This window comes from Myotis brandtii, unplaced genomic scaffold, assembly GCF_000412655.1.
Source record: "Myotis brandtii unplaced genomic scaffold, ASM41265v1 scaffold353, whole genome shotgun sequence".
NCBI classification, from domain to species: domain Eukaryota; kingdom Metazoa; phylum Chordata; class Mammalia; order Chiroptera; family Vespertilionidae; genus Myotis; species Myotis brandtii.
Genome location: NW_005363578.1, coordinates 827700 through 843337, shown reverse-complemented (window position 1 = coordinate 843337; position 15638 = coordinate 827700).

Here is a 15638-nt window from a genome sequence, read left to right as displayed (position 1 = left end):
TAATAATAAAAGCATAAAATGCTAATTAGACTGGACAGCCGAACGACCTTCTGGGCATGCGAGGGCCAAGCCCCTTGCACAAATTTCGTGCATTGGGCCTCTAGTACTTAAGTAATCATTATAATCATTCAGAGAAAGAATATGAATGAAGATAGCAAGTTAGCTACTTTGAGGAACAAACCCAAACCCTTGTCACTACAGAGTAGCTCTATGTTTCTGCCTTGTTTCTAAAGTATGATTCATGATAAATCATCAGGATTAGAATATTGAAACAATCATAGTACAGCATTTAAGATAACACAAGATATAAGAAATAGATATAAATATATACGGACACATGTGTGTCTATATACACATACATATAAGGGTGGGGGCAAAAGTAGGCTTATACTTGTGAATATGCAAAAAAGAGGTTCTTCTTGCATATTGTTTATTAATTATTGTATTATTTTCCATACGAAAAACTCTAAACCTACTTTTGCCCCACCCTGTCTGATTATGTAAAAGACCATAAACAGCCTTGCTTAATTTAGTTTAACACGAAAGGCTGAAATTAAAAGGCTAACTATAACACTTCTAATTTGTTTAAGCTCCAAGTAACTGACCCCAGACAACATTTAAGTTTTCTTTAACAGGGCTCAGAACAGACACTATGAATTTCAGCTTAAGAATCATAAAGATCCACTACAGGCTATAATGGAGTAACTAGTAGTGAACTCACCTCCCTGTTAACAAACATGAAAAGGGCTAAAATAACTGAGGTGACCACTCTCAGGTGTTAGAAAACAGGCGGATGCAATACTGTCATCCTCACAAGCTGAACCCAATATCATCTGCCTCTCTGCATGGGAACCACTGAGTGCAATAGAGGCCCGCTGCCCTCCTGAACAAGAAGGCAAGGTCAGAGTTCAAGGCAGCTGAAGAAGCTGGAATCTACACTAATAAAAGAGAAACATGGTAATTAGCCGGACCTCCGCTACCCTTCCCATTGGCTAATCAGGGCAATGTGCAAATTAACTGCCAGCCAAGATGGCGGCTGGCAGCCAGGCAGCTTGAAGCGAACATGAGGCTTGCTTGCTTCAGTGATGGAGGAAGCCAAAGTTCCCCACCTGAGGCTGCCGGCCTCTGAGCTTGCAGTTTGAAACATTGTTACAAATATAGAAGCTAAACAAAACCCCAGAAACCTGTTTTCAGGCAGCTGGTATCTCAGAGCTGGAGTTGAAACAGTGTTTTGATTATAGAACCCAAAAAAACCAAATTGCTGCTTTCAGCAGCTGAGGTCTCAGAGCTGGAGCCAAGCCTCAGAGCTAAAGCTGGCCCAGAATAAAAAAAAAAAAAAAAAAAAAAAAGGATTGGGAGCTTCAGTCACCCGCCAGCCTGAAAACGGCCCTCAGCCCCTCACCCAGACTGGCCAGGCACCCCAGTGGGGACCCCCACCCTGATCCAGGACACCCTTCAGGGCAAACCAGCCAGCCCCCACCCGTGCACCAGGCCTCTATTCTATATAGTAAAAGGGTAATATGCCTCCCAGCACCGGGATCAGCAGAGCAGCGAGGCCTCCCAGCACCATGATCAGTGGAGTCGCAAGGCCTCCCGGTCTTGGATCAGTGGAGCCGCAAGGCCTCCTGAACCCGGGATGATCAGTGGAGCAGCGAGGCCTCTTAGCACAGGGATCAGCTGAGCAGTGAGGCCTCACTGCCCTTGTGTCAAGTGGAGACGGGAAGCCTCCCAGCACTGGGATCAGCGGAGCCATTAGGCCTCCTGGCCCCTGGAGGAGCGTGACAGGGGGCAGTGCCCAAACCCCCTGATCACCCTGCGGCTCTGTGTATGACAGGGGGTGGGGCCACAACCTCTTTATCTGCCCTGCTCTGTTCATGAAAGGGGAAAGCGCCCCAACCCCCTGATCGGCCCTGCTCTGAGCCTGATAGGGGGGAGCTCCCCAACCCCCCCATGGGCCCTGCTCTGTGTGTGACAGGGTGTGGCGCCCCAACCCCCCAATTGGCCCTACCCTGAGCGTGACTGAAGGTGGCATCGCAACCTCCTGATCCGCCCTGCTCTGTGCATGACAGGGGGGACCTCCCCAACCCCCTGATCGGCCCTGCTCTGTGTGTGACAGGGTACGGAGCCCCAACCCCCCTGATGGGCCCTGCTCTGTGCGTGACAGAGGGCAGCACCCCAACCCCCTTTTCGGCCGGCTCTGTATGTGACAGGGGTGGTGCCAAAACCCCTTGATCCTCCCTGGTCTGTGCACAGGGGGTGCTTTTCGGCCGGCTCTGTATGTGACAGGGGTGGTGCCAAAACCCCTTGATCCTCCCTGGTCTGTGCATGACAGGGGGTGGCGCCGCAACCTCCCCATCGACCCTGCCTTGAGTGTGACAGGGGGTGGCGCCCCAACCCCCCAATCGGCCCTACCCTGAGCGTGACTGAGGGTGGCATTGCAGCCTCCTGATCCGCCCTGCTCTATGCATGACAGGGGGCAGGGCCCCAACTCCCCAATCGGCCCTGCTACGAGCCCGACCAGGGGCTGCGGGGCAGGCACCTAGGAATTGGGCCTGCCCTCTGCCACCCTGGAGTGGGCCTAAGCCAGCAGGTCGTTATCTCGCAAGGGGTCCCAGACTGTGAGAGGGCACAAGTGGGGCTGAGGGAAACACCACCTCCCCTGCCAGTTCACAAATTTTTGTGCACCGGGCCTCTAGTATACATATAGTTAACTAAGTAGCAATTAAATGACTGCTTAATAAACATTGTAGGTGTTAATTGACCTACAATGTTATTGTAAAACTGTTTTTTAATAAATCATTTTGCTCGAAGTCAGTTTCCAAAGTCCTTTCCACAATGTTAAGTGAGGACTTCATGTACACTATTTTAGAAAGAGTACTGTGATTTTTTATTCAAGGTGTTTTATTCTGAGAAATAAAATTCATTCTAAACATTTTTACTATAAGTAAATAGGCTTCTAATTTCTAATTTGGGTATTGTTACACAAGGTATTTAGTATATTTTTATGACTTTTATCACTAGTCAAGATACTTATGGTCCCCACTCCAAAAGAACATGACTCTCAGCTTTGTGGGAAGCTAACCAAGTGACCCCTTACTCCTGCAACTACAGTGGGCTCACCTTTCTATGCTATTATATTTGTTAACCATCATAAAAGATGAAAAGTCTCATTTTTTTATAGAGCATGGAATATATGACATGTACTGAATAGAGGCATACTGTAAAGTCTAAAAAATTATGATAGATAAATCTAAAAAACATCACAGTACATAGAGTTCCTGAGACTGTAGTCTACTTACATTTTAATGTATATTTCTAGGACAAAATTATAGTTGAAGATGACAGTGGAAATACAAAAGATAAATTTGAAGATCATATTAGATTTCTAAATCTATTCATACAAGCTTTCCAGGTTCATTTATAATGGACAAAATGAACTAACAAGCAAAATAGAGACAGACTCTTAGATATAGAGCAGGCTCACATCTTTGGGGTGGGGTGTTTAGGGGACTGGCTGGGAAAATGGAGGAATTGGGCAATAAAAGAAAATAAAGAAAGAAACTCATGGACACTGTGTGGAGACTTCTGGGGGGGAGGGAATTGTGGAAAGTGGGGGAGACTATGGGGGTATAAATAGTGATGGAAAGAGACTTGACTTGGGATGGTGAACACACAATACAGTGTACAGACAATGTGTTGTGAAATTGTGCCCCTAAAACCTTTATAGTTTTTCTAACTAGTAAGCAAATTAATTCTATAGTAAGGAAAAAAAATTAAAAAATAAATATATTCATACAAGATAGACACTCAGATTAAATGTGAATTATCTTTAGATATAGACTTTTTAATGTTATAATTTTCTTCTTAAATAATGATCTGGAAAACCAAGAGAACTATAATTTTGTGACATCCCACTAAAAGTCAGACAACCATTTCATTTAGTCTTTATAAAAATCTCATTAGGTAGGCATTATAAAAGACACTTAGTATATAAAAATAAATTTAGGACTGTAATTGCCACAGGTATTTTCTTTTTTTTATCTTAGACACTCTTTCATAGCTATGTTTTTCTTCCTATAATGTGCAAGAATAAATTCCTTAAAAGGATACACTAATGATTTGGGGGTTCTCAATATTCTTTCATGAATTGTGGGATTATGCCGGAAGCCAGTCCCGGGGTGCCACCTTGCCTGCGGCCTGGTTTCCGATCACAATCACGGCCGCAGGGTCCTGCAGCCCAGGGTCGCACATGGGGGTCCCAGCTGGCGGCGGGGCTTAGGCGGCACTCGGGGGCCTGGATGGTGGGTCGAGTTTGCCTGGGGGGCCTGCAGTATGCAAATTAGCTTCCATCTTTGTTGGTGGTTAATTTGCGTATCACACTGATTAGCCAATGGGAGGCATAGTGAAGGTAAGGTCAATTACCATGTTTGTCTACTATTAGATAGGATAGGATTACTCTGTTTTAATAAAATAGAGACTTGTAGCATTTTTACAAGTGAGTTTTCAGATAGTGTGTATTTGTGTGTGCGTGCATGTGCATGTGTGTGTGTGTATCAAGATTTGAAAACAAAAAAAATGTTTTCCTTCTTTGGGGCAGTAATTTGTGGAAAAATAGAGATTATCTTACAAGGCTAGGATGGTTCCAGAGGTCATAAAATATGTCTTATTTAATAGTGAATTTGCAATGCCTAACATGGTTGTGCATGGTAAATAAATACAAAATTTGAATTATTAATAGGAGGGAAATGGTACTTTATAGTGACAGAGAGAACCAAAAACATATCTAAAGTAAAGTATAATAAATTTTGTGTCTGGAGTTATTTGGTATCAGAGCAAATAGATTTATAAAATAGTTTTTGAAATATTTTAGTACTTCATTTATATTATTAAAGGACTCTAAAACAGTAAAATATTCAGCTTATATTCTGCCAGCTCATTTTAAGAAAGAGGCAATGCATTAGCAGTAAATTTATAAGACATGGATTGTACTTGTTAAAATTTATTTTAAAGACTTCACATTTAAATTCATAAACTTTATATTAAAATTCATCTATCCATTAATTGTTTATTCAAACACATTTTTAAATGTTTGACACCATTTTATTAATCTTCAATTTCAGTGAAAATAGATCATATTTTTCAAGTGCCACTTCCATCACAAGAGTTCTAGTATTTCTCTCTCTCTCTCTCTCTCTCTCTCTCTCTCTCTCTTTCTCTCTCTCCATATATATATTAGTATGCATCTGTGGTTCTTGTTGATGTTAGTCGTTTTTGAAGTGTAGCAAGAGACCAAGGTCATACTGCAGTAAATCAAATAAAAGAGAATGGAAGGCCAAGAAGTTATTTACCAGATTATTGAATATTAAAAGTATCCAAGTTTGATGTGTGTGTGTGTGTGTTTACTTTTATTGCACATTTGTTTTCTAATCTCTTTGGCACAATTTTCTGGGGGTGTTCAGATTGCCACAATATATGATATTCAAACAATTTTTTTTTTAATTTAGCACTTATTGTGTGCTAAGTTCTGCTCAAAGTGATGTGAATGTGTCAATAAAAAAAAATAAGTTAAACCAAAATCCATGCTGTCAATGAACTTACATTTTTGAGATAAAATTCAACAAATAAATGAGAATATCAGATGATGAAGACATCTACAGAGAAAATTAAATCAGAAAAGGGAGATGGGGAGTGGTGGAGAGAAGAGGTTGAAAGCTAACAAATCTTAATGGACAGGCTCTATTAATAAGATACGGCACCGTCCGTGAAGAAGTGAAAGCACTTCTATTCAAGTTTATGGGACAGTACCACAGGCAGAAATTATAGAAAAGCAAGGAACCTGAGGCATATTAAATTTTGGCAATTTTAAAGAGAACCTGGAACTGAGGCAAAAAGGGGGGGGCATTGCTGGAGGTGCTTAAGGAATCTTACTCACCAGTGCAAAAGGTTAGTTTTTGTTGGGGGCCAGATGTAAGCTGGCAAGGCCCTTGCACCTGAAGAGGCTAGCAAGGCTGGGACCCTTACCCACACAGTTTTCCTGGACTTGTTTGGATGGCGGTTATCAGTAGAATGAGAGCAACCTTTGTAGAGTGAGAACAGCCTTTCATAGCTTACCAAGAAGTCTGTAACTATTTACTGAGATATGCTGTACTGAGAACTTGTCCTTCTGCTGTGTCTCTCCCTTAGAGATTAAGAGGAACAAAGAATACATTCCTCTTGACAGACCTCCTATTCAGTGTGTTGTGTATAAATAGGATTGTATAGCTAATAAACTCGCTTCAGTTCATCGAGAGAACTGGAGTCCTCCCGATCCCGCTTTCCTGTCTTTCTTTCTTTTCTCAATTCCCACCTCCCTGCCTCAGCCCGGCTCAACCTTGTCAGGCTGGCCCTGACAAGTTTTTATTCTGACTGAAATGGGAAGCTATTGTAGGATGTAGAAAACTGTTGTGAGGACATCTGATATATTTACTAAGAACACTTTAGCAGCCATGTTAAGAATAACCAGAAGAAAGCAAAACTAGGGAACAGAAACAGGAGGCTATGCAATCTATCCATCTATCTATCTATCTGTCTATCTATCTATCTATCTATCTATCTATCTATCTATCTATCTATCTATCATCTATCTATCTATATAAAAAGAGGTAATATGCAAATTAGCCAGGATGCCGTAACAGTCATGGCTGGCTCAGGAGGAGGCTGGGATCGCAGATGGGCTGGAGGGGACTGCGTGCTGCCCCCAGTCCCAGACACCATGGCACGGTGGTTGCTGGAGCCGGGGGCAGGCCTGGAGCAGAGACACAACATACAGGGGGCCTGCCCTCCTGGGAGACAGCGCTCCAGCAGTCCCACCTCTACATGTGAGCTGCATAGGAAACACCTTTTCTTACCGCTCATTGGCTAAGCTCCCTGTATGCCACTTGCAGTGTTCTTGGTAACTTGGGTAATAAGAATCCAAGAAGGTGATCTAGAGTTTTTCCACATCACTCCTGGAGGAAAAAACAAAGGTCCACTGCTGGAGGGGTCAGAAATGTCATATCCTGCCCTAGCCGGTTTGGCTCAGCGGATACAGCCTTGGCTTGTGGACTGCAGGGTCTGGGTTTGATTCTTATCAAGAGCATTTACCTAGGTTGCAAGCTTCTCCCTGTCCGGGGCCCAGGTCAGGGCTCATGGAGGAGGCAACCAATCGAAGTGTCCCTGTTTCTCTCTGTCTTTCCCTCTCTCTTCCATACTCTCTAAAAATCAATGGAAAAATATCCTCAGGTGAGGATAAAAAGAAAAGAAAGAAAGAAATGTCATATCCTATCAAAGAGTCACCTTAAAAATGCCTAAAGAAAGTTGTCAATTTTTCATGGTAAAGGGACTGGAGTCTGTGTTAATGAAAACACCTTTATGCTGTGGTGGCCAGCAGTGGCAGCAGCAGCAGGGTGATGGGGGTGGTGCCTTCCCCTGATCAGCTGGTCACCTCCTGTAGAGGGAGGTCAGACTGCATCTTAGGCCCGCTCCCCATGGGGAGCGGGTCTAAGCCGTCAATAGGACATCTCCTGAGAGCTCCCGGACTATGAGAGGGGGCAGGCTGGGCTGAGGGACCCTTCTTCCCCCAGTGCACAAATTTCATGCACCAGGTCTCTAGTCTATAATAATAAAAGTGTATATGCTAATTAGACCAGATGTCCTTCCGGACAACCTTCCAGAAGAAGCTGGGGCTGTGAGGGAAGCCTGGGTCCTGGTTGCCAGAGGGAAGCCTGTGCTGGCAGCTGGGGGGAAGGAAGGCCTACTCTTGCACAAATTTTGTGCATTGGGCCTCTAGTTAAGCCATAAAAGATGATGTTTGTTAGCTTGTTCCCAAACTGGTAGCATTTCTGGGAAGGTCCAGCATGCACAGGGAATAGATTTTCCTCAAAGCTCATAGATATGTTTTTTTAGACTATTATGTTTTAGAAAGTCCTGTCCATATTTTTCTCCTCAAAGATAACCTGTTTCTCCCTTTTTTTGGTTTTTATTTACTAGCCATCTTCACTGATGAGGGATGTTCACATCATTTAAGACATGCTCAGGTTTGATGGGCTATTCCTACCAGGTAATATCATTTACAGTTCATCAAAATTTAATAAAGTCTATTAATGCTTTTCCCAAGCATTTTTTTGTTTTGTTTTGTTTTACATTTGTCCAAAGGAATTATCACTCTTTGCAGATTGCCAAAAATGTTAGGGAGAGCATAAGCAGTCACAACCTGTGTTATGTACCCCAGTTTGAATAAAGACAATATTTTATTCTGTTCTATAACTTGCTTTTACCTTGTTTTATAAATTAGGCTTCTGCAAAAGTCTATATTTATAAAGGGCATCTACTATTAAATAATTCTTTTTAAAAAAACAACTATTGTAATGTGAAAGTAAATTTAATTTAGATAATTTCAGGCATTTTGGCAAGATCCGATACGAATTAGTTCTGAGTGAATGCATGTTCTTTTCTTATTGTTCAAGTTCCTCTAACCACATGTTACCCAATGTTACTATGCATATGTCATTATGTATATGAGTAAGTTTGATCGAAGGGCATATTATGACACATATCAAATATTGACACCAGATCCTGTTTGGGTATGATTTCTAAAGAGTTCATGATTTGGATTTTGAAGGAAAAGATAAATTAATTAACAGTAAAAAAAAGGCAGCTTTGTCATTGTATATTTCAGTCATTTGATAAGTGTTTATTGAGCACTATTAAATTGCCAAGCACAGTTGCAGGGGCTGAAGATACAAATACAAATGCACATAGCTCAGTAAGTAGATAGAATTTTAAGCAAACAATTTTAAAACAATACATACTATAATGATTAATTATAACATAGTATTACTAATAAGATAATAAATAATAATAGATATACTGTAATACAACCATGTGCAATATGCCCTGGAAGTAAAAAGTATGTTATTAATTGAGAAAGTAGACAATCTAGCTAGACATGTATTGCAGTTTTAGAAAATATTTGCAAATGTGATTTGCATAAGGATATTTAAATTACAATGCTGGCAAAGGATCATGTGTACTATTCTTCTTACTTGCATATCGATAAGGAAGCAACATTGCAGGTTGGAAACCTCATAAGCTTTGAAATGAAACTATGATCAATCCAAACCTTCTTCTGCTACTTACTAGCCAGATGGCTTCAGGCAATGCACCTAATTTCTTTGACTCTCAGCTTCCTCATCTGCACAATGGAAGTTAATGATGAGGTCTACTTCATTAGACTTTTGTATGGATCAAATAAAAAACCTGCTAGCCAACCAGCACTTTGTTGATGCGTAAGTTGTGGATATTTATATTCATCGGGAGATTATTTGTATAATTAACTGACCTTCATCTTGGTTTGAACATTATTTTGAAAATAAAGCTTTCAATAGTTGTTCTTGCAATTTTCACAAGCATTTTTTAAAAATACAACTTACTGTACAATTGAGTTCTCATAATATATGATTCCTAATTAATCACAACATTGTTTTTCTGATGATCTGGAAGTTTTGCAAATGATTGACAGAAATTGAAAAATCAATTTTTTACATAATTTTATTAAAGAATGGCCATGGCCACTATTCATAAATGTCTGCATATAAAGTATATTCTAAAATCATTTTAGGTAGGAGAAATATACTAAAATACTTGCTTCGGTTGCCAAATCTCTTAATTTTACTTTCTAACGTGAGAGGGAAGGATAATGAGAAATTTATGAGCAAATAAAGTAATTTAGAGATTACAAAAATATTATTGGTATTAGGATGTGAGGAGTTAAGAGAAATCCTGTGCACTAAGTAAATTCTTGATAGTGTGAGTGAAATGATAAGTTATTCATTTTATCATTTTAGGCTATTTTCCCAGTTATGGAACTTGACTGGTAATATTTATTGAATTGCATACATGGAATTTATATATATTTACCACCAGATATGACACATTATAACGACATCATTATACTTTTATTTGTAATAAAAATTTAGTCAAATTAAGAAAATATTTGTATTAGTCAAACTGCTAGGTTTGAATTGGAATGCAAATTTTTTAAACCTTACTTTGCTTTGAAGAGACAAATTTTTAACAAATGAATGTTTTTTCACTTACTGATGTGTGTATGAATATAATAGACTACTAGAACAATTTATATCACAGAATAGGCTCCAAATTTTGTTCTGACTTTCTAGATTCCTGACTGGGAAATCTCAGATTGACACTGAATCCAATTGACACTGAATCCAACAGAACAAAGTTTACCAGAAGATTCATTCATTATTTATAATCTACTGCTACAAAGCTATACTTCTATATAAGCATTGGAAACTCTGGCTATAGATTTCTAACACTCACAGAATGTCTAGCCATGCAGAGCTAATTGAAACTACAGGATATTTCAATAAGTCAATCAGTTAGTATTGAGAATTGGCTGTGTACTCAGCTCTGTGCAGTGAAGGGTATAGGGACTTATCATGGTAGAAAACACACAAAGAAATATTTTAAATTATGAGTATCCCACAACATAAGATGTTTTAAATATTTTTCTAATAATAACTGTGACTTTCAGGTAGAAATGATTAAATATTTGACAATGTCATTAAATTGTTGGAATCCTTTTGTGGAACAAATATTAATTGAGCACTTGTCATGTTCCTGTAATGTGCACTGTGAAGGGGGCTTCCCATTGTTCACTCAGAGCTTACATTTTATTTAGGGAGAAAAACTATAAACAGCTGAACATTTTGGTATGAAGTCATCGACATGGTGAAATAGCAACCGGCACTGCATGGACATTTCTCTAGTTAGATAAGATCCTTAGAGAAGTGTTCCCCAATAAAGTAGACATTAGAGCCACTTAGATAGCAAAAATCATAGGACATTGGAAGAACATAAAGGCCACTGTTAGTATTTGGGGAGAAGAGGGCAAGAAATAGTATTATTTTATAACTCATGAAATCTTGTTTCAAATTTAATTGTACCTACAATGTAAAATTAGTGAAATGATTTAAGCAGGGAGATAATCTATAATTTAAGATTTTCTTAAAGGTCACCTTAATTAGGTTGAAAAATGCAAGAATAAAAATGAATTAAAGGCACCATTCAGGAATATTTCTTCAAGAGAAAGACTCAATAATTTGGCTAAGAATCATCAGTAATCAGTTTTGGACATAAAAATGTGGTCAGTATTGCTTTCATACAGAGGTGCCATCTTAATTTAATTGAGGATATTTGAATCACAATTGGCGTTTATTAAATTAAATAGATATAAATTACAGACTTGGCTTTTGTATTTTTAAAGCACTTGAACATATGTTATCTCACTCTGTATACTGTGCTGGTTCTCAAGAAGAAAATAGGGCTTTATACATATAATAAGCTGAGACCTGACAAATGAGGCAAAGAAAATCATGGGAAAAGCAAGAAGAAAAAGAAATATATGTAGAAATACCCTGGGTCAGGGAATGCCCGGGTTCTTGTTCCAGCATCTAGAAGGTTTCAGCAATCTGGAGAAGGGGCTGTGTGTAACTTAAAGAGTCCAGAGATGAAGCATAGTTTTGAAAGGCATTTGGGGGTCAGAGGAGCCTAGTTAAAGAAACTAAGTTCTCTTCCTCTCAGGACCCCATGCTTTTTATTAACACAATTTGTCCTGAGGCGAGGCAGAGATATCCACTTCAAAGGGTCAGGTTTTGTCTACAGAGTCCATTGTCAGATTGGAAGAATTAGCCTATGGCTGTTCAGATGTTTGGCCAGTAGGAGGCAATAACATGTAGATTGAAATGCCCTGAGCTGTCTGGCAGCAAACAATCAATTTAATGCATCCTTTTCAGGTTTGGGGAAATGCCCTTGCTACTCCAGATGATCCAGCCCCTGCCTACATGCTGGAATTGGCTTCTGGCAAGGGAAGAGCTTGGCATAATGAATGAACTAAAAGGACACTGTGATAAACAAAGTAATTTTGAAATAAAGGAGTGGTAGTTAGTATTCTATTCTAGATTATTAACCTAAAGATTAAGACAATGGTGTAACTTGTACAAATTTTTTATTAGTCTCTAGCATTTTCAGAAGTAGGGTCTAGATTTCTAAAAGTGCCATACCATATTGATCCTTTCCTGCCAAAGTTGAGGTAATATGTTCATAACAAAAAATACCATATCCCAAGTAAAATTGTAGATTTTAAACCTACATTATCAGTGCATCACATCAGTTGACATATGTCCCAGATATTGTATCTGAGTAATCTCTAAACTATTACTTTTCCACTAGAACAGTTATGATTACTCTGAAGATTTACTCAATTTTATTGTGTTCTGTTTATCTAATCTGCATTTAGCCTGTAATTTAAACTTCCTGAATGCAAAGTTTACAATTTCTCTAACACTAAAGTATTAGTAGTCCATTTTATCCTTATAATTTGACTTCAGAGAAAGCTGTGTAGTTTTGAATAAAACATTATTGTTAATACCCATGAATCATTGAAAATTAACTAAATAAAATATTTAATACCATCAGTAATCTACTTTCTTTCTTAGACAGGGATCTAAATCAATATTAGCTCAGAGATAAAAAAGATTCATAAAGAAATTGAAACTCTCAATAAGTCAAAAATGACATGTTCTTTAATGTGTATAAGGAAAAACAAAATATTTGTTCATTTTTATGAAGATGTAGTATCTATTATTTGGTATTCTTTAAAAACAGTATATAGAAAATACAATGGAATTGAAGAAAGTCCAGGAAGAAAAGAGTGGACTAACACAGAAAACAAGGAAAGATCTCAAGAGGACAAATGTATTGGTGGATCTTCAATCTTTACTAAATGAGAGGGGCATTAACAAACTCTACCAAAATCTTGACATGATACAGCTAGAGCTTACTCTCGGAGCAACCAGCTCTGAATTTGAATTATTGTTTCGGCACTTAATTACTGTGTAAACTTGAAATCATTGCAAGAGTCTCTCAGAGTTTGTTCCCCAGTCAGTAAAACAGAAGTTATAATACTTCAAAGGGTTTTAGGGAAAATAAATTAGATCTTTCATCATAGGACCCAGAATATACACTTTAAAAGATATTCAACAAATCATAATCACTTTCTTCCTATACTCCTGTATCTAAATGGAAATATTATGTACATTATGGAACTCTTAGTTAATAAATAAATTATAAAATAAAATATTATAGACAGAAAATATCACTGCTGTTTAGGTACTAAAATAGTGCATTGATGCTCATAAGTTATAAGGAAAAATTGGACTTTTAAAAGTTGCCCTTAAAGAACAATCATGTACAATAAGATCTTTGATAGCAATTTCAGACTGTTACATTGATTGATTAATGATCGAATTGTGACAATAATTATGTTATCAAAATTTTTGCTCATTGATCATAATTATCAGAGTGAGACTTGTGATTATTTTAAAATCATTATTTTAAAATATAAAATCATTATTTTAGATTATTCTAGAATATAAAAATATTCTAAGTTTAATTTACTATTAAAATATTACCAATTTTTAATATTGAAGCAGTCCTATATTCCCTTTACCTGACCCAGACATACAGGATCATTCTGGGAAGATAGTGGCCAGAGGGTAATGTTTCTTACACTGTCACTATCCCACACTAGGGGAAGTCTGAAGATGTCAATGATAGATAACATCCCTAGTCAGTCAAAAGAAAGCAAATGATAATATTGTGGGCAATGGAACAGATTCTAAATGTATTAGGTTAAACCAAGAAGAATTCATCACTGAGTAATAGGGAATACATGTGAAAAAGAGAGGCCTAGAGAGAAATAGTTATTTGCACACAGAAAACCCTTCTCATAATAAATATTTAACTCAATGCCGGTGAGGTTGTCACCAAAGATCCCACTTTGTTGAATTCATGTGTTTATTTGAGATCACAATATAAGAAAGATACATAACTTTGGTTATTTGCATTTTGCAGACAGTAACACCTGAGCGTGTTAAAGACAAGAGATAGGCTTTTGAAAGTAACAGTTTCTTTGATAAAATGCAAAAAGAATTGAACTCATTTTGTGAATTTAGTTTGTAAAAATACACTTAGAAACAAAATGTTAAATCCAGTGAAAATCATCTGTTATTGAACTTCATATGTCATTGTTGTTCATATTCTTTTCTTAAAATTTAAAGAAGATACAAATAACATAATTTCCCTATATGATTTTTCTGCCTTTGCACATTAACAAGTAACCATCATTTCCCAAAGACGTGTTGGGGTGGGGAGGGGGTCTCAGCTCATTCCTTTCCAAAACTCGGAATACTTAATAATCTTTCCTGTCTCATGCTACTGTCAAACCAGGTCTAGATGCTTTAGTGGTGTTTAATTCCTAGTGGGAAAAGATAAACAAGTAAATAATGTCATGGGATTCAATTATTATGTAGAAAAAAGAAGCAAGGAAGAAGTAGAGAATGCTGAGGAAGCCGCAACAATTATTTTAAACAATATGGTTAGCAGAATTCTCTGTGATAAAGTGACATTTGAGAAGAGGCCTGAATAAAAAGGTAGGAGGGAGCTTGCTGTTACAAGGGCAGAAGTCACCAGGGTAGGAGGAAATCCAGGGCAAGGCTCTGAGACATGTCTTTGGCATGTTAAAGCAGCAATAAATGGTGTAGAAAAGTAATTAAATAGATGACTCAATTACCTGTTATCTCCAGTGATAGAAAAATCTCAGTAGCACTCCATCTCCTTGTTGCTGTTTTATGTTATTTTTTCCACTTCTGGAATCTGCCTTTTCCCAAAGCCTCACCATCCCATTCAGCTGTTTTTACCATTTTTGGGCTGAAGATATATAGTTGCCTTCCTATACTAATGGTGGTTTAGCTTTAAAACAAAGTTCCCTTAAGTTTGCCTTTAGCATGCAATGTCTTTGATGATAAAGCAAGTTCATATATTTATACACACAACTTTTTTGCTTGCATCACTGATAATCAAGTTCATTTGTTAAAAATATTTTTGGGAGAAACCAAGATGGTGGCATAGGTAAACACCGGAGTTTGCTGCCTCACACAACCACTTCAAAAATACAACCAAAAGACATAATGAACATTATCCAGAACCACAGGAAGGCTGGCTGAGTGGAATTTCTACAACTAGAAGGAAAGAGAAAAGCATACCAAGACTCAGAGGAGGTGCGGTGCCAAAGTAAAATACAAAGGTGCGGAGGTGCATGGGGAGAGGGCTGGCGGCTGAGGACACGATTGTCTTTTTCAATCGGGAGGGAGTCTCAGGCTCTGAGCTCCAGTTCCGGGCGAGTCTCTGGGGACCCAGACTCATACCGGAGAAATGGGACTGTCTGGCATCGGTCGGACCTCAAGGGAAGCTTTCTCTAGGAGGCACTCGTGGCTATTGCCAGGACCTCTGAAGGCAGGACTGAGAGCAGCCATATTGCTGGCTCCCTCTGCCCGCCCTGTTGATCTCCTGGGACCCCGCCCTGCCCAAGCCATGCATGGAGGCTTTTGCAAATGAAAGGCCCGGCCCTTTGTAATCTGAAAATAACTTAACAAAGTGCAGCTGCCCCAAGGCCCCAGGGCAACTTTGCTTTACAGACAGCTGGCTTCTGCTGGGTAGCCTCAGGCAGAGGCTAGATTAGCACCTCCTTAGATCCAAGA